The following is a 23,287-nucleotide window of genomic DNA, read 5'->3' as shown; positions in this document are numbered from 1 at the left end:
CATTCCTGCAGAATAAAAAAAATCAAATTCTGAATGCATTAGGATTACTCATTGCATTAACATGTACTCTTGTGATGACTTATGCCCATCTGCTTTTGTGACACCTTTTGCATTAGGCCATTAAAACTGAAGTATGAGACTGAAATACTGGTCTTGAATGGCAGATGAGTTTTCGTGAAAAATATCTTCATCTCATGGTGCTTATAAATATCTGGTTTTGCTCTCTTTCCCTTTCCTAATGACAAGATAACACTAGGATTTGCTTTCTAATTAGGCCTATACCTCAAATAAAACTTTGCAAACATGAAAACTGGCCCAAATCATGTTCTCTTACATGTTACTAACAACAGGTTGCTTGGCCGAGCTTACCCTTACAGAAAATATTTAAGAGCCTTTTTATAAAATTGTCCTGTTTCTTTTTTTTTCTTTTTTTTAAATTAGTGTCCAGGTTCATGGAGGGGCTAGAGCACAGAATGGATCAGAGTATACTAGAAATAAAAGAAGAGCAGAAAGAGAGGGGGACACACCAACAGCAGGGTTAAGGGACATATAGAGGGAGACTTGGAGAAATAAGTGATGTGGGAAAGAAGTGGAAACAAGGGGAGGACACAAGGGGTGAACAAGTTGGAAACAGCCACAAGCGTTCAATCACAGAAGTGGAAGATAAAACTGGAAAACTGGAAAGAGGTGGGCCCAAGGAATTTTAATAGGAAGACAAAAGATCATGGAGATAGATGGGGGGGGGTGACCTGATATGGTGGTGAACACCTGTCTTGAAGCCCTTGAGGGAAGAGTGAGATTGAAAAGACAAGGAAAAAGGGACAAATGAGTGGAGGTCAGCAGTGAGACTAGATTTTGTGAGTTTCACCAGAGGGAGTTACTGGTAGACAATGTGCACTCTGCAAATAGCTGGGGGATGACAGACCACAGCAAGGTTAGAGGTGACAAGACCAGAAAGGCTGCAGTAGAAGACAGTGAGACCACCGATCTGCTGTTGTTTTAAACATGAATTAGGCCCCGTTGGACTTAGTCTGCAACGGGGACTTATGTATTTGGTCTCGATTGTTGGAGTTATGGCACCATCTTCTCCTTCCCCTACTTCCATATATTTGTGTTCATGAAATATGAGCAATATCAAACCCTTTGCACGATTCCATTTGTGATGGAGCGATGTATGGATATTGGCAGGACTGATTATTGGCAGGACACAATTACTAAACATGTACACAATAGATTGTTGTGTACATGCGTAGTAATTTTGTTGTCTGTGAGTGGGTCTCGTCAAAAAGTGATTGTGCTGTCATTGTATTTGATCGCGCAACCTACAACCCCCTTCATCCCAAGAAAAATAAAAAACACCCTGGTTACCTCCAGCACCGAAGGTGGACGGAAGTTATGTTGTCACCCCTGTCTGTATGTTTGGCTTTGAGCAGGATATCTTAAAAAGTTGGGGACGGCTTCAGACGAAACTTGATGGACAGGTTGATTGTGTGACAAAGACGAATTGCTTAGATTTTGGAGAGGATCCATATCCAGATACTAGAATTTTAAAGTAATTCTTCACCATTGAGAGATAGGACCAAAGCGATAGATAGCAGGATATCTCTGGGATTTGTAAAGGAAATTGGACAAAATTTGGTGGATTGGTTTAGTATGTGACAATGACGAATTGATTATATTTTGGTGAAGATCTGGATCCTATAATTTTTTTAAGTGATTCTTCACTATTGTGTAATCAGGCTAAAAACGATATATAGAATGATATCTCGAAAAGTTTGGAATGGATTCGGATGAAACTTGTTGGACAGGTTGGGGTGTGTTGGAAGGACAAATTTATTCAATTTTGGTGAAGAGCCGAATTCGGATGCGAAAATTAAAAAATTATTTAAGCGATTCTTCACCATTGAGAAATGGGGCCTATGTTGACCTTTTGACGATATATATAGCATATTTCAAAAAGTTGTGGAGGGATTATGGCAAAACTAGGAGGATGAGTTGGTTATGTGACAAGAACAAGCAAATTATATATTGGTTCAGGTTTGGATGCAAATCAGGCCTCTAATTGGGATACAAAATGTAAACTGTTCAGCCTGGCGGAGGTATGCGCTCTATCGAGTGCCATTCTAGTTATCTCCTTGTGGCTGCCACTACTCTTCTCTGCTACACTTATCCTTCTTACGCAACACTTCCATTCCACGTGGAATTAAGTACATAAACTGATTAATTAAATTAATGGTTGTGGGTCAAGTACAGGCATGATATACCAAATGGCCTTCTCCTCTATGTTCAAGTTCCATGTACTTCCTTGCATTTCCTTGTCTCCTCATCTCTCTGAATGTAATTTTGATGGTTGTCAGATCGACCTTCAAGGTTTATGTTGTCTGTATTATATTTCTTCATGACATTCCCATCATGTGATTTGGGCATGACTTGGATGGTTAAAAAAAATAAAGATCATAGATTCAGGATGGGGGATCCAGGACCTAAATTCTGCAAGATTGCTTTATATTGGATTCCTCCACATAACAATGTATGAAATGAATTGTGTAACGATTTGTATTTGTTTTCGTGTACACGAGTACTTGTTTGCATAAAATGACCATTTTTTCTTTTTTATTACTTTTTTTCACTGTTTAATATGAAAACATTATTTCTTGCAAAATCGAAGATTTTTCAAGTACAGTGGATTGGTCAGCTGATTTTATTGTTCTGTCTATCACCTCCAGGTCACAATTTCAAACCAATCTTCATGAAACTTCACCCCATGGTACAGTTTGGCATAAGCAAAAACCCTATTGTTTGAGGTCAAAAGGTCAACATAGGCCAAAGGTCAACAACTTATGTGAGATTTCTAAAATCCTCAATTTTGATCCGATTGACTTGAAATTTGAAGAGGATATATATTTCAGGTTACTGAATTCAACTTGCCAATTATTTATAAGGTCAACATCGACCAAAAGGGAAACATAGGCCCAAAGTCAACAACTGAGGTGGTATTTCTGAAATCCTCAATTTTCACCCGATTGACTTGAAATTTGAAGATGGTTTATATTTCACGTCACTGAATTCAACCAGCGAAGTATTTTTGAGGTCAACATCGCCCAAAAGGTCAACATAGGCCAAATTTCTAAAATTGTCAATTTTCATGCCATTGACTTGGAATTTGAAAAGGAGTTGCATATTTCGTCACTGACTTCAACCACCAATTATTTTTGAGGTCAAAGTTGTTTTATGGATTTTACACATATCGTCCTCTGCACGATGTCTTCTTGTTTTCACTGTTTGTTTGAAATGTGTACATAAAAAAGGTGGCAGCCCATTGCCTGCTTGAAGGACTGGAGATGAGAGTGAGACCGAACTGTCTTCAGAAGGTTGTTCCATAGATGGGAGAAGTGAGGAATAAAAGAGTTAGGTGTGCAGTTAGCGTGAACTTTGGAGGTTTAATCAGGAAGGGGTTACTGGAAGAGCATGTGCATCCTGGAGATAGCTGGGAGGATTGGAGGATTGAGAGAGTGGAAAGAGCAATGCTGGAAAATAGACTAGAGACAACAGAGAGACCACTGACCTGCCTGCGATGTGAGAGCAACAGACCATATGCTTCGGCCTCATCTATCTATAATTCCAGCAATGTGTGTGTGTGTGTGTGTGTGTGTGTGTGTGTGTCTGTGTGTGTGTCTGTGTGTGTGTGTGTGTCTGTGTGTGTGTGTGTGTGTGTGTCTGTGTGTGTGTCTGTGTGTGTGTGTGTGTGTGTGTGTGTGTGTGCCTGTGACCGCTGTTTCTCGACAACCACCGATCCGATCTAATTTAAACTTGCCAGATATATTGCTGGGGACCTGAGGATGTGCCTTTTCAAGGTTTGATATTAATCGCACAAGCAGTTCCCAAGTTATGGCCATTTATTTACCAACCAACGACAAGACACGTTGCTGCGTAGGCGTGGCCGATGGGGGAAGGGAACCTCAGACGTGTTCCCCATTACAGGTTACAACATACGGACTTCCGGATAATGATGACTTCGTGTATTCTATTAATTTCTTGATTTCTCATGCGCATTTATAGATAAACACAATGCCCCAAGTTATGATCGTTTTCTTATTAGACGGTGCATAAATTTAGGTAACATCAGAGTGAGCTGGTCTGCTCCGAAGCAGGAAGTATTTTTTTTTTGTCCCAAGTTCTGATCGTTTTCATATTAGACGTTGCATAAATTTCGGTAACATCAGAGTGAGTTGGTATGCTCCGAAGCAGGAAGTAATTTTATTTTTGCCCCAAGTTATGATCGTTTTCATCTTAGACGGTGTATAAATATCGGTAACATCAGAGTGAGCTGGTATGCTCCGAAGCAGGAAGTAATTCTTTTTTTGCCCCAAGTTCTGATCGTTTTCATATTAGACGGTGCATAAATTTCGGTAAAATCAGAGTGAGCTGGTATGCTCCGAAGCAGGAAGTAAAATTTTTTTTGCACGAAGGTTTATTTTTTTTTCTCTTCTCTTCTCTTTGTGTTTTTCCTTGTGACGACATTGCGAAAAGGCAAAATACGTTGGCGCTAATTGAATAATTGGCTATTAAAACTAAATTGCGAATAATCGTGACTGCGATATGCGAACTTCCGGACAGTGAGGACTTAACTTCCGGATAGTGACGAGTACTGTATTCTTTCTCGATTTTTTTTCTTGATTTATCGACTTACTGTATTCTTTCTTTCTCGATTTCTGTGCTTTCTCGATTTTCTTAAACACAATGCCACAATCCAGTCAGTGACGATTACTGCATTCTTTCTCGATTTTTTTCTTGATTTATCGACTTACTGTATTCTTTCTTTCTCGATTTCTGTACTTTCTCGATTTCTTTCTCGATTTTGTTAAACACAATGCCCCAATCCAGTCGTCGTTTACGACAGCGAAGGAACGAAGCTGCGCATCATGCACGTGCAATGGAATCTAATGAAGCACGAGCTGCTCGCTTGGCAGACAACACTGAATGCGAGGCAAGGCGTCGTGCAGAAGAAACGGATGAAGAATGAACTGGTCGCTTGGCAGACAACACTGGACGTGAGGCAAGGCGCCGTGCAGAAGAAACGGATGAAGAACGAACTGCTCGCTTGGCAGACAACACGACGCGAGGCAAGGCACCGTGCAGAAGAAATGGGTACGGGCACGTGAGAGCGAAGGAACGGCCTGTGCAGTTGTTTCTGGCACGCGGTTTTAAATTGTTTGGTTTTTGCACGTACGGCCATGCACGTACATGGGCACGCACCGACGGTCATGCACTAGTTATGAGAGATTCCAAGGATATTGAGTATTAGATTCCACAGAATCTAGGAGAAATGGATATGCTGAAGTACCAGCCCATATCGACAAGCAGTACTCTACTGAACAACGGGCAAAGACCTTGTAGACTGGGAGAAGCTCTGATATTCCAAGGAAAGACTTGGATCAATGAAGGATTCCTAATCAGTCTGGCTTTGGAGGACAGTTTTGCTGTGTTCGTCCCAGGAAAGATCATGGTTGATGGTGAGGCTGCGAAGTTCAAGAAACTGAATCTCTTTCAATGAATGACTAAGGATATACGTTTTAAAAAAAATTGTTTTATGATCATTCCAAAATGATAGTGAGACTTTGGGATTTTCCACGATTGAAGGACATTTTCCATTTATCAGACCAGAGTCGAATAATTTCCAGATCAGCAGAGAGAGACACAGCTGCTATCTGTCTCGCAGATGGATGGGGTACTGTACGACAAAATGTGAAGTCATCTACAAAAGGGAAGAGAGGGTTTTGCAAATCATCAGACAGGTTATTAATGTAGATGAGCAAAAAGCCAAGGCTCAAAACACTGTTTTAGAACCTCCCGCCTCCACTAGGAGAGGGGAGGAGAAGGGTCCATTGATAGCAACACAATGACTCCATGAGTGGAGGAAGTCAGAAATCCATGAATGAAAGTGGCCTTTTATGCCACATGCAGAGAGTTTGGCAAGCAAAGGAGGATGCCAGACTGCATCCAATGCCTGAGATATGTCTCGGGAGATGGTTTTAATTTCTTGTTTGAGATTGAGGGATCCAACCATTTCTGAGAGAGGAACATAAGCAGGTCCAGGAGTTGAATGACCAGGACAAACACCAAACTGACTGTTGGAAATCAGATTCTTCGAAAACAGGAAAGACGACATCAGAATCAATGATGGATTCCAAGACGTTTCTTGTGATTGGAAGCAAATTCACTGGCAAATAGTTTGTACGGTCTGTTTTTGCACTCTTCCTGTCGATGTTTACTGACTTCCATGCAGAAGGGAGGTGGCCAAAAGAGAAGGGCAGACTTAATAGGGCAGACAGAGGTGGAGGAAGAACAGAAGAGTAGGATTTGAGAACAAGGGCACATATTTCAGAGTAAGAACAGTCAAATGGGTACAGCAAGAAAAGTATTAGGGACATTTCCCTTTTATGCAAAGACAGAGTTAAGGCAGTCATCCTGGGTATGAGCAATGTCCATCATGACCCCATCCTTCAAGAGTGAAGGAATAGAGGAGCATCCTTTAGAGATTGACTTGACGAACTACCACAACGTTTTTGTGGAAAGACCTGCCAGTCTGGACCTCTGTGGTGGCCTAGATAATGAACTCTGGAGCATCTGAGGATGAAAACACAAAGGTTGCAAACTTTGCATTGAGACTAGAGGCTCCTGTCAGGGGGTTGGTTTCCAGTAGAAAAAGACAAGCTGCTTTTTGGCATTTGCTTCACAGCATGAGTCGTTGTACCAGGGCTGATGTTAGCCAGGATAGTAACTGGTGTGAAGGTATAAACTGATGGTCTGATAGAACAGACAAATTCACACTGATACACGGTGTCACATTCAAATGTTATTTTAACTAAACTACTTTTGACTCTTTTGTGTTTATGAAATATTGTGCCATTTTACATTCCTCCAATGATAACAGGTTTTCTGAGCACAACCCCCACTGTGTTTACTTACATATGCTGCTTCTGCAGGGCAATGGATGAGAATTTTTTACATGCTCAAAATAGTGTTTTGTGTTCTATCAGTAATGGAATTAAGCTGGTGATTTTGAAGAACAATGCTGACACTCCAGACTGCCGAGGCCTCCATTATGATTGTGTGGTGAGCTGTTTTCTGCACTACAAAAGAAAATAGTCGGCTGAAAAAGTTCGGTGGAAGATAATTACAACTACAACAGTGCCAAAAACAATTAATTATACAGGCATTTCCTTTCACTTTGAAAATTAATTGACACAGTGCGACCATTTTTTCTTTTCTTTTTTTCCTGCCTTTTGTTATCTGCACATAGAAATAACAATATGGATAAATTTTAACAGGAATAATGCAATTTAAACTATTTTCATGTGTCGTGTGACATCATTTGACCATAATACAACCATCTTCTTTTTAAAACTTTATATTACATGACGAATTTTTCAAACTTATAATCTGATTATTCTTTCCAAAATAAAACAGCCCCAATGTTATTAATGAGAAAGAGAAACAACTTGTTCCAATGATTGTGCCATGAAGCAGTGTTCATTTGTCGCTTGTTGATATAATCAATTTTTCTCATGCAGTAATGTTGAAAAGCTCCTTCTGAGACTGCCCCCCCCCCACACAACTGCACAGCGGGAGACAGGGTTTTGCAACCGTGTGTGTGTGTGCTTTTGTCATCAAATTTTCAACAAACCTTAATTATGAAAATATAGAGAAAATAACGAAAAAATTGGATCAAAATGTGAAAGGGAAAAGTCATAGCGACTATAAATAGCTGTTATTAGCCCCGCCGCAACACGTCAGGCGTGAGACGCCCCGTTTGTTTTAATCCCTTTCATGTTTCTTGATTTTCCATTGAGCTTCAGTCTGTCTGTCCAAGCCATAACATTACCAATTGAGCTTTTGTCATCAAATCTTCAACAAATCATCATTCTGAGAATATAGAGAACACAAACAAATGAATAAAATGTACAAATTTTTTTTAACTGTCGTTTTCATTAGGTTTAGTATGTTATGTGTACAAAGCGGCCGCAGACGGGCTTTGCATTTTGAGATGCTTTCCAGTTAAAGTTTATAATTGCTTCGAAAAGCATACAAGGAATTTTGCCTTCCCAAAGAGTTGTCTGAAAACTAGCTGTCCGAGAATGATGTACTGTAGCGACGAATGTTGCTTGAAAATGCCACATACTGAAGCCAGCAGTGAGCTATCAACATTTTATAAAAAGGAACTGATCCAAGAAAACAAAGGGCAATAAGAATATGATCATAGTTAAAACTCAGACAAAGTGATTTCAGCTTGACTTGCCACATAAACCTGCACAATGCAGGGTCCAGTGCTAAATTCAGGGATTACCAACACAGACGCCATACACTGGTTTACATACACGATTCTCACCATGTACATAGATATCTTAACATTTAAATTTCACTCTGACTGCAATTCACTACTTTTTAAAGAATTAGCAATCAATGAATGCAAATTATGTTATTATTTTTTTAACTAGTGAGCATGGTATGAGTTTCCTAGTTTGGAGTGAACATGAAGACATAAATAGAGAAACATGATATGTAAGATAGAGAAACATACATATTTAAATTCTGAACACCAACACCCACTGCCTTTTCATATTTGTGCATGAACGATATACCCCAGCAAGTAGCTGTTTCTGCACAACTGAAAACAATGTTTCAGCATCTTATACAAGTCAAATTGATAACAATAGACCACAAACAGAAAACAGCCAGTAACTAGAAAGCATTTCAAAATTCAAGGCATCCGTTTTGTACTCAAACTAAACTTGAAGAAAACAACAGCTGAAAAAAAATGTACTAGACAGTTCATAGAACACATTACCCCACCGAGGCATGCTGTCTTGAGAAACAAGGATATGGGTGAGGTCTACGAGCAGAAAATTTGATTGGTTGTGATGATGTAAAATGCCATAATATTTTGTCCAAGTACTGTTAAATGGAGGGTTTTGAAAGTGCCAAAAAGGCTATTTGTGTTCTCGAGTGTTCACATGTGTATATAATTACTGTATCTATAATAATACGTGTCAGTGGGTGTCCATCCTTCCATCCATCAGTCCCCCCAGCTCCTCAATAACTCCAAGACCATGAAACCTAGCGGCGCCATACTTTGCATGCAAACTAATGAAACTCCAAGGTCGTGCGTGAATGAAAATTGGGTGTTTGGGTGAATTTAAATACCTCTTTTGAAGATATTTTACAGCCTTATTTAATTATCCTTTCTCAAGCTGTCATCCTTGAACAACTCCCTCTCCCTCACCGGGGTCTTGATTCACCTTTTTTTTTGGCCTGCTCAACAATGCCTAGACTCGGAACAGGACACAACGGTTTCTTAACGATAAAGCGCTCAAAAATGTTTTTTTTTTGAGCATCCTGGGTCAAAAATTTCAACGGATTCATGATCAGCGTGAAAAATGGCCATAAAAAACACTCCTTTCAACGGGACAACAGAGAAAAAGTCGATGTATGCCCAACCCTCTGAGGTTGGTAAAATGCAAAAAATCAAAATGGCCACCAAATTTACCCACTTTTCAGGTAAAATTTGATAATTATGGCTTACTAGGGCATGTAATATTATTACATGTAATATTCACACTGATACACGGTGTCACATTCAAATGTTATTTTAACTAAACTACTTTTGACTCTTTTGTGTTTATGAAATATTGTGCCATTTTACATTCCTCCAATGATAACAGGTTTTCTGAGCACAACCCCCACTGAGCACAACCCCCACTGTACCAGACAATTTTTTTCCCCCTTAAAGGTGTACAATTTGATCCTTTGGAATGCACAGCGTACAATATTATTACATGTAATATTATTACATGCCCTTGTAAGCCATAATTATCAAATTTTACCTGAAAAGTGGGTAAATTTGGTGGCCATTTTGATTTTTTGCATTTTACCAACCCAAGACATTATCCTAAGTCAAAAATGTCAATGGATTCGTGATCAGCGTGAAAAATGGCCAGAAAAAACACTCCTTTCAACGGGACAACAGAGAAAAGTCGATGTGTGCGAAACCCTAATGTAAAAAGTCTTTGTCTTCCATGTGGTTAAATACCCCTTTGAGATGTAAAATTATACTCTGTAGACTGATGCCACTTCTTGTAACTGTATTTAGGTGGTTATCGCGAGTGTGCATTTAAAATTCCTTGTGTATTGATTTAAGATTGCCAAAGGACCAGGTAGGTACCAGTATACGTTGATTAAAGCCACTCCGATGACATGACCATTAAGGACCTAATGGCCTTTTGTTTCATTCAATTATCCTGAATATTTTTAGAATAGATCTCAAGCTCTTCGCACCTGAATTTTATTGACTCGGAAATGCATGAATCGTCTTGTTATATCTATTGAACAATGTCAAAAACGTTCTCTTACTAAAAGAAACCCAACACAAAGAACTGTTCACACTGACATCAAGAGACACACACATGAAGGCATAACGACTTCATCATGTGATTTGATAAGTTTTTTATACTAAGAAAGACAACATCGGTAAATAGATGGATGTTATACACATCCCACAGTAATCCTGCCGAGCAAGACGGCTCCTTTCATGATGTCATGGAGGCAAAATGAAAAAAAATTGAGAGCTCACTTTCTTTTTGGAGCAAACGCCCATTCATTTCAAAAGGCGAAAATTACTGCTGTACCAGACAGGGCCTGTCAATTAAGCAGAACATTAGAGTGAAAAACGCAAATGTCACCAAGCACGCGGAGTCATCATGTGCTCTCCAGCCGTTCGACTTGGCGTCAATCCCGCTCTTAATGTCAGCACACTGCACTTGGCGTCTTCCAACCAGGAGTCCATCTCCCTCGCAGTACGAATACCTAATTCCGCTCTTTTTAATTAAAGTCACCGTTATACAATCTGTTCGTGTGACACAAACATATGCGTTTACCTGCGTGGAAGGGATTTTGATTGATGGAGTAACGTTTGTGAGACCAAGAGTGGTCGCTCTGGAAACGATTGCATTTATTTTCAAATTCCGCAGTGTTTCGTAAATAAATAAATAAAATAACATTGACCCAGCTGTAAAATCCACAGATAATTTGAAGCCATCGCAAAAGAGCATCATCATATCAATGCACACCTGCTGTGGCTTTACTTTACCTAAACTAATCAGAAGGTATAACACAACATTCAACTTCAATTGAGTTTAATATTCATTGTAAATGTGGAGCTCTTTGCTTTCTTAAATCGATTGGAGATTGACATGTCAGGCAGTATATTTCCAGTGGACATGATATGGTCAAAATATTCTTCCCAGTTGATACACTGGGGGAAAATGCCGATATAGTACTAGGTGCATACCAAAGTTCGACTACTAAAAGACATGCCCATGGTGACTATGTCCGTCAACATATCAGGTTACATGCCTTTAGCGACAATGTCGTCAACATGTCAGCTCGAACTTTTGATCATGCCACCAGTAGTACCGTTTGACATCCATCCTACTTCACCCGAAAAAGGTTGAGCTGACATCCATCATTCCTTGACATCTACTGATAGGAAGTGTGCTTTACACATGACCAAAAGTTGCTCCTGATATACAATTTTTTCCCCCTTAAAGGTGTACAATTTGATCCTTTGGAATGCACAGCGTACAATGATACAGCAGTGCAGTGTTACCCATAAAACTTTGATAGTGTTACGTTTGAGGGGGGGGGGGGGTATGCATTCAAAGGGTAATTAGGATGTTTAATTAGGTATGCCATGCTGTTCGAGTTTACCAGGATCTCGATGTAATAAGTAGCAATTCAGTGGTGATAAGTTGTCTAGTAAATGTTCATTTCTTCAAGGGGGAAATGATAATTGTCACGTAATTAGATAGGGACACGGGATAGGGTAAGTGTGTCTGCGTAAACCCCTTTTAGTAGTCCCTGGAGGCTGGCCGTGACGTCACAGGACAGGGCTGCGGATGGCTCCGCCCCGTGATCACGATTGGCGGAAGGCGACGGCGGTGGGCCAATAAAACGGCTCGATTGGAAGTGACGAGGACGGGAGGATAAAAAGGTTCTGTTCGGGGTCGAAAAGGAAAAGGAAAAGGAAAAGGAAAAGGAAGAGGAAGAAGATCTGGACAAAAAGATCGTGTTTTTTTTGGTGTGGAGGCTGTTGCGCGGGAAGCGTACTTGTTGTTGTGCTGATTCGATCGTGTTCTTCATCGTGTCTTGGAGCCTTGCTGAGCCTCGTGCCTCACCTTGGTTGGCTCTGGCGTTCTGCTGACTCGGAGTACGGGGTCGAACGGCGGGCGGACCTGCCTCCCTCTCCTGCTTGCAATTTGGCGCCAGAACTGGTTCCCTGGCGGCTGTGAGCGGACTTGGGCCAGGACCAGGAGGTCGACAGCACCACGGTTTCTCCTGCCCCCCTGACGAGAGCAAGGCCAGCTCGTCCGACGCTGATCCAGGGACAGTTGCGTCCACACCACGGTCCAGCCTGACCACCAGAAGTAGCTACGTTGTATGTGTGTGTGTGTGTGTGTGTGTGTGTGTGTGTGTGTGTGTGTGTGTGTGTGTGTGTGTGTGTGTGTGTGTGTGTGTGTGTGTGTGTGTGTGTGTGTGTGTGTGTGTGTGTGTGTGTGTGTGTGTGTGTGTGTGTACTTGGCGCCTTAGAGGGTTTGAGAATTGTATATTCATTGGAATTGTCTGTGTTTTCCCCACGCCCGATCCCACGCCATCCCGTCGAATCGCCCCGGATCCCTCTTCTTGCCGAGTCTGTTTATTTCTGGTTAATAATAAAAACAAATAAACATCATCAACTCAGTGAAAAGCGACTCGTGCCACCTTCCTCATCCCGTTTGCGGTAGAGCGATTAGAACCGCCATGTTTGGGTTATATATAAATAAACCGCCTCCATCGTTTCGGCTCATTCTACGTTGGCGGGACTGTTCAAGTCCCGTGGACGTCACAATATAAACAGTATTTGAGATCGAGCTTATGACAGGGAACCAATCTATAACTGTACAATATGGATGGAAGTACTTGCTGTCCACATCCTGTTGTCCTGTGGAAGTTGGCAGGATGTTCGACAAATGTATTCAACAATTTCATAGAGGAAACCGAGCTGAAATAACTCTATGAAGACCACTGTCTTGAATACCAAAATGGCCATGCTTGTGTGTCTGTCTGCTCGTTTGTTGTACTGCCTCGTTGTATAACCTCACAATTGACATTAGGCTTTTGGTGCATTGCCTCTCCAGCACCTACCTTGACAAATAAACGAGTGTGTGTTTCAATTGGATAGCACACCTGAAATTACGTGCATATATGCCAAAAAATGCAAATTTCGTGAAGTGTCTCACGTGTCAACCTTGCCACAGAAGAAACATATTTGCTTCACTGACTCATTTACTGGATAATGGGTCATCCCCACGGGTACAATTCATACACCCCTCCAAACTGACAGCATCCTTCCCTGTAGATTTCCGCTTCTGTGCTCTCGAATTTGGATTTCCTGTAGTTCAAAGTGCATCGCTTGTGTACTCTACCGCTCTCTTTTGTGAGTGTCTTCACAGCCACCCTCTTCATCTCACACGGCTGTATTGAAAGGCAAATCGGGTTATTGGCCAAAAAATCTGGGTATAGTCATTTTATTCACTCTCATTTATGCCTTGGATGTACTGTATATATTATAAATATATTTATTGTCAATGGTGGCCACTTTGAAATCCATAATGCTTTATTTAATGGGTCCTATTAAGTGCTTGGCTCCCTTCCTGAAAATGTTTCTCCATGGGTTCCCTTTCAAGGAACTTCGAAGCAGGAGGAGGCCATTCGGCCCATCAAACCTGCGTAATGGCTGGCAACCTATGGCTGTTGTCCGTGCTCTATCCTCTTTAAATGCTGATCATCAAGGAAGGAAGCAGCACGTACGTACCATTTTAAAAGTCATTGGAATGACTCAGCCGGTGTTCAAACTTCCGACCTTTGAGACTCAGATTGGATGCTCTAACCATTTGGCCACTGAACGTGGTGTATGTTTGTCTCGAATCCTGCAAAATTTCCTGCTTTATCACAAAGTGCAAAATTGCTTCATATAATTTCACATATCTACCCGAGTTTGAAGGGTGATAGAACAAGAGAAAGTGCAACCTTTAAAACTCAATATGATCGAGATGTCGAGAGGAACCGTGAATTAAAGGAGCAGATGAGTGTCTGTGAAATATATAGAACAGTCGGTGAGTTCAATCATGTAGTACGAGGATGTGCAATGCATGTGCAGTTGTCAGGCCATGTCTGTGTCGGAGATAGACAGCAACAGTGGCAGGCACTCGTATGCAAATGCTATCAGAATCGGACTACATGGCTCACCATTAAAGAGCACAGTTATTTCTTCATCGTGCCTTTATGGAAGCAAATCCTCTCGGCTTCAATGTCTCATTGGAAATTCGATGCCTAGTTATATTTCAGGCAATCCATCAACTCAAAGTGCCTGCCAGGGTCTTATGTACACATGCAGGGCTAACCGTCTGCCAAAGTATGATTATTTAAGTATATATATATATATATATTATGTATAAATACATCAATTTCTTTGCAAAGATATCTTATACAGGATCACTTATTCATTGTTTCAACAATACAGTGAAATGAAGTATAAACACTGAATCGAAAAGAGAAGAGATTCACAAAATATTCAAAGGTAAGCCGCCAACATGTTTTCATTGAACTGATGAAAGATGAAATCCATTCTTCCTGAAATATAATGCACAATCCCCGTTCTCTATGTTCAAGCAATGAAAAGAAACGGGTTGTGTTCATAAATTATGCCGACTCCTCTGATTGCGTTTGAATTATTTAAAAGAAATGTCAGGCATTGGTCACTCTTCTGATACACAAATGTGCTCCTGTGATGATACTTTTGATATTATAATATTGTTTATTTCTGTTTGTTTTATTCTTATTTGGGGCAATTTGATTGTCTTAAGTTTTCTGTTCTGTAGTGGTTTAAGCTAAGGCCTGCAAAGGAACTTACATGTGTTTGTAAATGGATTCAATAAACATTTATTCAATAATCGTACCTTTTAATCAAAGTTGAGGCTCATGGAAGAGGGGATGAGAGTGGATGACGGAGTTTCCATTGCCCCAAAAAAAAAGGACGGAAGGAAACGAGCAGACGTTCGATGGACGTGCAAACATGACCTGCAAGAAAAGACTGGGTGTTGGAGTGTGTTTGTGTGAATAAAGATCATGAATGGCAATAATAAAAGACATGAGATAGCAGTCAGCTACAACCTTGAAGCAGATGAGGAAAGAGCATGTTTGAACAGTCACAGAGAGGCAATTCCACAGGCAGAAACAGAGCAAGATATAGGAGTGTGTGTTAGCAAGAAGCCTGCACTTTGAAATGTTGAGAATGATGAGCTTCCTGCGTGAATGCATCTGTTCTCATAGAGCTGTGGAGTGCTGGTTGGCTCATAGGTTGGTGGCAACGTGAGCAATACTGGATCAGAGAAGATAGAACATTGAAAGTCCTCCAATCGGTCTGCCTCAAGAAAGCAATAGGACCTGTGCGACGACCTCTTGGTAGGTGATGCCGTTTATACTCAGAGGCTCAGCCTTTATCGCTTCCAGGAATGCAAGTTGGGATTACAGGTGTGCCAGTTGACGAGGGAGAATGATACTCCATTATGCGTTAATGAAATACTTTATAGCAGGCACAGATCCAGGAAATGAAAAGTGGAGGTAATGATTTTTCATTTCAAGCTGGAAAGAGTGGGGGAAGGGATAATAGTAGGGAAAGAGGGGGGGGTTGGGGGAAACAACACACATTGCAACACCAGCAGTTTTCAGGAATTCTCACGAAAACCGCATACACATTTAAACCCCATTATTAACATGTTTGGTTTGATCTTCCCTGTTCTTCATTGGGCATGATCTCGAGTTATATGTGTGACAGTGAGTGCTTGTGTGTGCACTTTATTTTTATTTTGCGCTTCCAAAGCACGACCTTAACTGCCTATGTTTCTGGGTGCTGTGTGGTGACATATTGGTTGCCTCATTAGTGGGTTCACTGGTGCGAGTTGTACGCGCGGGAGGGAGTAGTGTACACTTGCATACATACAACACCACGAGTAGGTCACGCCAAATGAAAAATAGAACAGAGCAGACCATGATGATGCTGATGATGGATGATGATGACGTTTTTGCTTGAGGTCTAAAACACTCCTTTGATTCACTCCTTGCACCAGCACATGGCCGGAAATGGTTGCATAGAAATAAAAGAGGCCACACGTTAATGGGGCTTGCTCGAGTCTTTGGCCTGAGGAAGTCTGTTAAGAAGCTGATGACACGTCACCTGAGACGAGCTTCTTTCCTCCCGCCAAATTTCCCCGACAGTGGCATCTTGCCTCACCTTACTCTACTCATTGATGCACTCAAGCACTGCTTACAAAATAACAAGATGGCATTTTTTAGTCGAGACACAAATCAAACCCAGTCTAGACAGGTTAAAGGGGAGTGTGCTACTTCTGAATCTATCCTGTCAGTTCATGTCATTCATTAAACACCCACCACCATACCTTTCTGTCGACACCCCTTCTGTCAGTCCTGTGTAAACTTTTCACCTCTCCGAGCATGTATTTTCAATCGCTCCATGACGCAAAGTGAATTTTTTGAGGAGGATGTAAAATTAATGGAAAATATGCTGCTTTATTTGTAACCCAGGTTTACAGTCAATGAGTCAATGCTTATTTTATACCTACTAGCATGGTTTGGCTTGCTACACTCTCCTCTCCACACGTCGTTGCAGTGATTGACGTCACAGATTTGCTGTGTTGCCATGATTTACACCAATCATAATACAAACATTTCTTCTCCACAACTTTATTTGTAATATTGCTGATATTGTATTTATTTGAAATTTATTTTGTGATATAAGAAGGTCTAAGTGGTCAATGGTCTAAGGCTCTACGCTGTCTAATCTATCTGAAGGGTGTAAGGGGTTGAAATGGTTTTAAAGTCTTCGGGGTATGAGGGGTCTTAGGGGCCTTTTGGGTCGTTGCTGTCTTTTGGGTCGTTGGGGTCTTTTGTGCCTTCGGGTGTTTGGGGGTCTTTTGGGGTTTTTGGTGACTTTGGGGTCTTTACGGTTTTTTTGGTCTTCAGGGCCTTTTGGGTCCTTGGGGTCTTTTGGGTTTCAGGGTCTTTTTTGTATTCAGGGTCTTCATGTTCTGAAGGATCTTTTGAGTCTTTTTGGTCTTCAGCATCTTGGGGGTCTTTGGTGACTTTTGGGTCTTTGCGGTCTTTGGGGGTCTTCTGGGTCTTGAGGGTTTTCGTGGTCTGTGTTCTTTTGTGGTCGTTTGGGTCTTAGGAGTCTTTGGGCTCTTCAGGGTCTTGGTCTTCAGGGTCTTCTGGGGTCTTTTTTTGTCTTCGGGGTCTTTTAGATCTTCAGGCTCTTCGTGTTCTTAACGATCTTTTGAGTCTTTTTGGTCTTCAGCATTTTGGAGGTCTTTGGTGACTTTTGGGTCTTGGTGGTCTTGAGGGTCTTCAGGGTCTGTGTTCTTTGTGGTTGTTTGGGTCTTATGAGTCTTTGGGCTCTTTTGGGTCTTGGGGGTCTTCATTGATTGTTGGGTCTCAGGGTCTTTGGGGGTCTTTGAGGTCTTCCTGGTCTTTGGGTATCCCTGAGGTCTTTGGGGTCTCTGGGGTGTTTTGGGTCTTTTGCATCTTAAGGGTCCTCAGGGTCTTAGAGGGTCTTCGTAGGTCTAAGGGGTCTCGGCAGTCTAAATGGTTGAAAGGTAGATTCCATTAGTACGTAAATAATGGACTTACAGTCACACGGCCTGACAGACGGAGAGATGGAGGGATGGAAAGAAGGACAGACGAGACTCACGCCGAGACTGAGCTCTTTTTATATATAGATTCTTATTTTGATTCCAAATGAAGATAGCACTAACTGATCGAATCTAGATTGTATTTTTCCAATAACAAAACGTGGTTGCAAGAAGAGCGAGATGAAAGAGAAGGGAAGTTCTCAAAATGACAGAAGGGGCAGTAGGGAACAAGCAGACAAAGAACAAAGGACATGATCTGAAAGTATAAAAAGCCTAAAGGTATGTTTTGGGGTGGGGAAGATGGGTTAGCAAAGGTAGAAGTGATCACAGATGAAGATGAAAGACAAATTGATTCGGCAATGAGCTGTTTCCTTGAAGTTTAAGAAAACACAATCAGGAAATTATTTCAACACAAATGTGTACTTGCTCATACATGAGCACAATTACAGAAAACAAGAATACATGCTCACATTGGGAAGAAAAGGGCAAGTAGATGAAAGGACTAATGTAGGAGGAAAATAAAAGGCAAGAAGTCTAGAAATGCTCAGAAGTGAAGATACAATTTGATGTAAGTTGATGATGAGCTGACAACAACTTGCATAATGTGCAGGAAGAAGAATAACTGAACAGAGGTTTGAAGGCGGTCACATGGGCGAAAGATTGAAAGTAAGATTTCAATCTTAACTGCGAGGCAGCAAACAACCTGTGGCTTGATAATAATGAGTGTAATAATAATGATAATAACTTGATAATAACTGCTGTTATTTCAACAGATTGAAATGATTTTGAACTGGAGAGTAACTGATTTGCACGCATCGATGCAGGTTGCAATTTTATGATGATTTACTTTTTAGTTGCAGTTTCCATAATATTTGGTAAACCCCGATTTTATAACCAGTGTTTTTGATAAAACTATTTTATGACCATTGTTTTGGACAAACCTCTATTTTATGACCATTGTTTTAGATAAACCTCTATTTTATGACCGTTGTTTTTGATAAACCTCTATTTCCTGACCGTTGTTTTTGATAAACCTTGGTTATATGACCATTGTTTTTGATAAACCTCGGTTATATGACCATTGTTTTTGATAAACCTCTGTATTATGACCGTTGCTTTTGATAAACCTCTGTTTTATGACCATTGTTTTGGACAAACCTCTATTTTATGACCATTGTTTTAGATAAACCTCTATTTTATGACCGTTGTTTTTGATAAACCTCTATTTCCTGACCGTTGTTTTTGATAAACCTCTATTTCATGACTGTTGTTTTTGATAAACCTTGGTTATATGACCATTGTTTTTGATAAACCTCGGTTATATGACCATTGTTTTTGATAAACCTCGGTTATATGACCATTGTTTTTGATAAACCTCTGTATTATGACCGTTGCTTTTGATAAACCTCTGTTTTATGACCATTGTATTTGACAACCCTCTATTTTATGACCGTTGTTTTTGATTAATCTCTTTTATGACCATTGTTTTTGGCAAACCTCTATATAATGACCATTGTTTTTGATAAACCTCAATTTTATGACCGTTGTTTTTGATAAACATCTATTTTATGACCGTTGTTTTTGATAAACATCTATTTTATGACCGTTGTTTTTGATAAACATCTATTTTATGACCGTTGTTTTTGATAAACATCTATTTTATGACCGATGTTTTTGATAAACCTCTATTTTATGACCGTTGTTTTTGATAAACCTCGATTTTATGACCGTTCTTTTTGATAAACATCTATCTTATGACCGTTGATTTTGATAAACCTCTATTTGATGACCGTTGTTTTTGATAAACCTCTATGTTTTGACTGTTGTTTTTGATAAACCCCAATTTTATGATCATTGTTTTTGAGAAACCTCTTTTATGACAATTGTTTTTGATAAACCCCTATTTTATGACCATTGTTTTGGACAAACCTCTATTTTATGACCATTGTTTTTGATATGCCTCTAATTTTTTATCAGTGTTTTTGATAAACCTCCATTTTATGACCAATGTTTTTAATAAACCTCTAATTTATGATCATTGTTTTTGATAAACCTCGATTTTATAACTAGTGTTTTTGATAAACCTCTATTATACGAGGTGTGTTGAAAAAGTATCCAACCTTAATTTTTCGTGCGTAAACAAATGAAGCTCGGGAGGCGTGGTTTGGTGCATGTATGTAGGTGATCCTAATCCGTATGCATGAATTTTTTCCCGCCTGCAGAAGCTGTCAGTCTCCGACTGACCGCCGATGAGTGAGGAAGTGTAAGTGAGTGCCGTCGGATTTTCGTTTTCGACAAAATGACAGATCACTGTGGTCTCATCGCCAGTGATCACTCCGTTGAAGAAGTTGGGATCGCTGTTCACAGTCTCCAGCATGTCCTGTGCGATCTCCAAACGGAGTTGCTTCTGCTTGATCATTAGCAGCTTTGGCACGAACTTCGCTGAGATTCTCCTTAAGCCCAAATCCTCAGTCACAATGGAATGAACAGATCCAATGCTGACGCCCGCCTTGTCTGCAAGTTATCTGATCGTGATTCGACGATCCTGCATCAGCAGGGTCCTCACTTGGTCAATGACGATCTCATTTCGGGATGTTGAGGGCCTACCAGAACGTGCTTCAATTTCCACTGATGTGCGACCATCTTTGAAGCGGTTGTACCACTCTTTTATCTGTGTGGTGCCCATTGCTTCGTTCCCAAAGGCCTGTTGAATCTTGCGGATCACTTCCACTTGGGAATCGCCAAGCTTTTCACAAAATTTGATGCAGTAGCGTTGTTCAAGTTTTTCCGTCATTTTGTCAAAAATGAAAATTCGACGGCGCTCACTTCCACTTCCTCACTCATCGGCGGTCTGTCGGCGACTGACAGCTTCTGCAGGCGGGAAAATATTCACGTATACGGATTAGGATCGCCTACATACGTGCACCAAACCACGCCTCCCTAGCTTCATTTGTTTACGCACGAAACATTAAGGTTGGATACTTTTTGAACACACCTCGTATAACCAGTGCTTTTTTATAAACCTCTATTTTATGACCGTTGTTTTTGATAAACCTCAATTTTTTGACCGTTGTTTTTGGAAAACCTCTATTTTATGACCGGTGTTTTTGATAAACCTCTATTTGATGACAGTTGTTTTTGATTTACCTATATTTTATGACCGTTGTTTTTGATAAACCTCTATTTTCTGAACATTGTTTTTGATAAACCTCGATTATATGACAATTGTTTTTGATTTTTTTTTTACATTTTTCGAAATGCTGACGTTCTCTCATCAAGTGACGTCGCAATGCGAGGTTGTGGCACAATCTCACAGGTACAAATTAAGTATTTGGGGGAAAGATGTGCCACGGCCCTAATGGCCCCAAATATCCCACTGACTGCAATGATGATCGCAAAGAATGTCTGAGAAGATTAGCACTTTCAACTGTAACCGTGAATTTACCTGCTCAATAATCAACCTTGAACCATTGACGAAACATAACAAATGATTGAACCAGTCCAATTACAAAGATCTAAATGACTATTAGACGATGCGCAAACTACAATCCTAGAAACGAACGATATCCATATCAACAGTCAATCATCCACCAACACTTTAGCTTGTGAATACTTGCATATCAATTGCTTATAATCACACAGGTTGTTGGTTACCAAAGAAATGCACGTATTATAATCTTTCCAATTCATGTAATTGTGCATCGATGCAATAACCTTGCACAAAGGGCTTTGGCTTATAGTCTTATTTTATACAGCAGGTGGCTCTCACAAGCAAGCCCTGCAACCCCAGTGCGGTCTATCTTCAATTATGAGGTTATCTTGTCCCTGTGTCCAGTTTTTACCAGCTTGTTGTTGGGGGCTGGCAGGATGGCCTTGACATACGCATCCTCACCTCGAAGATGTCTAACCCGGGTTTGCATCCCTACCCAGCTATAAACTGTCATCCTGGTGTTTCACATGTCGGGTGATTCATCAATGTGTGTGCGATGTCCTTCGGACAGACATTAAACTCGGCGTCCAGTCGGCCAGTATTTGTTGGTAGACGTTAAAGATCCCACGGTGTCCTTCGTGAAGAGCAGGCGAGCTATCGCCGGCACCATGAACAAATTACAAATTCCTACCCTGATCTGCTGAATCAGAGTAGTTCCCCGTCTGGGATTGTAGCCGAGTAACAGCTTCGGCAGCATCAACGCTCTGCATTGGGGATGATGATGATGATGATGATTGAATGGATACTGTGGTCAGAATGTAGTGGTATTAGTGCAATATGCTTGATGATTCCACTTGTACAACATGCATCTCTGTAAATAATTACACATTAGAAATTGCTTGTGTGGAGGGGCGGGGGGTGTGGGGGAGGCGTTCAATATTTCAAATTTAATTGAGATTTCATGGAGGAATTAAACTTGTAATTGTTGCTGCGGTTCTGCGTAAATTATTTCGACGAGTTGGCGTAGTCATTCATTCAGTTCCTTGAGTCTTTCATGTGCATCGCTGTGTCCAGTTTTAAGTAAATAAATTCGGTGATAAGGACATGGGGGCTCATCCACCGTCAGGGACAGCTGAGCAGTGATACCTCAGACAAAGAGATCGTGGAGCAATTGCAATCTGAAAATATCGAATGTACTTCAAAATGATCAAGCACACATAGAGCTAGATCTGGAAACGTTTCATCTTGGGGAGAAAACTCGCACACAGCTCCAGACCCTTGGGCAGGCAGTAGGCAGCACATCTGAGCTCTCCATCCCACAAATTACACTAGGGCCATGACTTGGTTATAATCCAGCAACAAGCTGTCTTCTTCTTTCATGTGCAGCATAAGGCTGTGGGGTATGATCATTGGATGAAAGCATGTCTGTGCCCTCTGACGGTAGGTGAGGGCAGGAATTTGGAATTTGGCCAGGGTGCCGGTGATGACCATTTATCGAAATGGCATATCGGATTCCACAAGATTGTCCATTATTTGTTTTTGAGTTTAGTCTCAGTTCGATACCCAACAAACCTGATTACAAATTGTCCGACTGGTGTTTTACAGCCATGGCATTACATCAATGGATGGACATTAAGCTGGTTGTTCCACCTGCTCGCATGGAAAGAGCTCACAGTGTCTTTCGAGGAATATGTGAATTGTGTACGCCACCCTGAACAAGTTGCAAATTCCTGCCCCGACTACACCTACGGTCGAGCAATGCTGAGATGTTCGGTACACCTGACGGGTGACTGGAGATGAAAGGTTACTGCCTACTCGGATAATTTGCCGCCAGAGGTGACCAGCCCACAAAGAAGAGAGAAATTGTAGTTTTGAACCCAATTTAAATACGTAATAGAAATGGTGATAATTACGGAAAGCCCAACACCCTGACATAAGAAGAGAACTGCTTGTCTAATCAAATGAGAAGCTCGAATGTCGTCATTCTCATGTATGTATCAACTGCTTGCTGCTTTGCATAATTTCTTGAAGTGCAACCAGGCTGATGCTCTGCAGG

At 40.9% G+C, this 23,287-nt stretch overlaps 1 long non-coding RNA gene across 1 annotated transcript in view; it reads right to left on the bottom strand.

Moving 5' to 3' along the window:
• LOC147032378 (uncharacterized) overlaps nt 1-23,287 on the bottom strand; it is an 86,577-nt gene that overhangs the window by 1,988 nt on the left and 61,302 nt on the right. Inside the window, exon 3 of the long non-coding RNA XR_015055144.1 lies at nt 15,054-15,174. This is a non-coding gene — a long non-coding RNA (uncharacterized LOC147032378). The remainder of the gene's footprint in view (nt 1-15,053; nt 15,175-23,287) is intronic.

Source organism: Eptatretus burgeri, chromosome 2, assembly GCF_056783735.1.
Source record: "Eptatretus burgeri isolate ZD-2024b chromosome 2, Ebu_testis_v1, whole genome shotgun sequence".
Classification (NCBI taxonomy): domain Eukaryota; kingdom Metazoa; phylum Chordata; class Myxini; order Myxiniformes; family Myxinidae; genus Eptatretus; species Eptatretus burgeri.
This window is presented reverse-complemented; position numbering and strand designations above follow the sequence as displayed.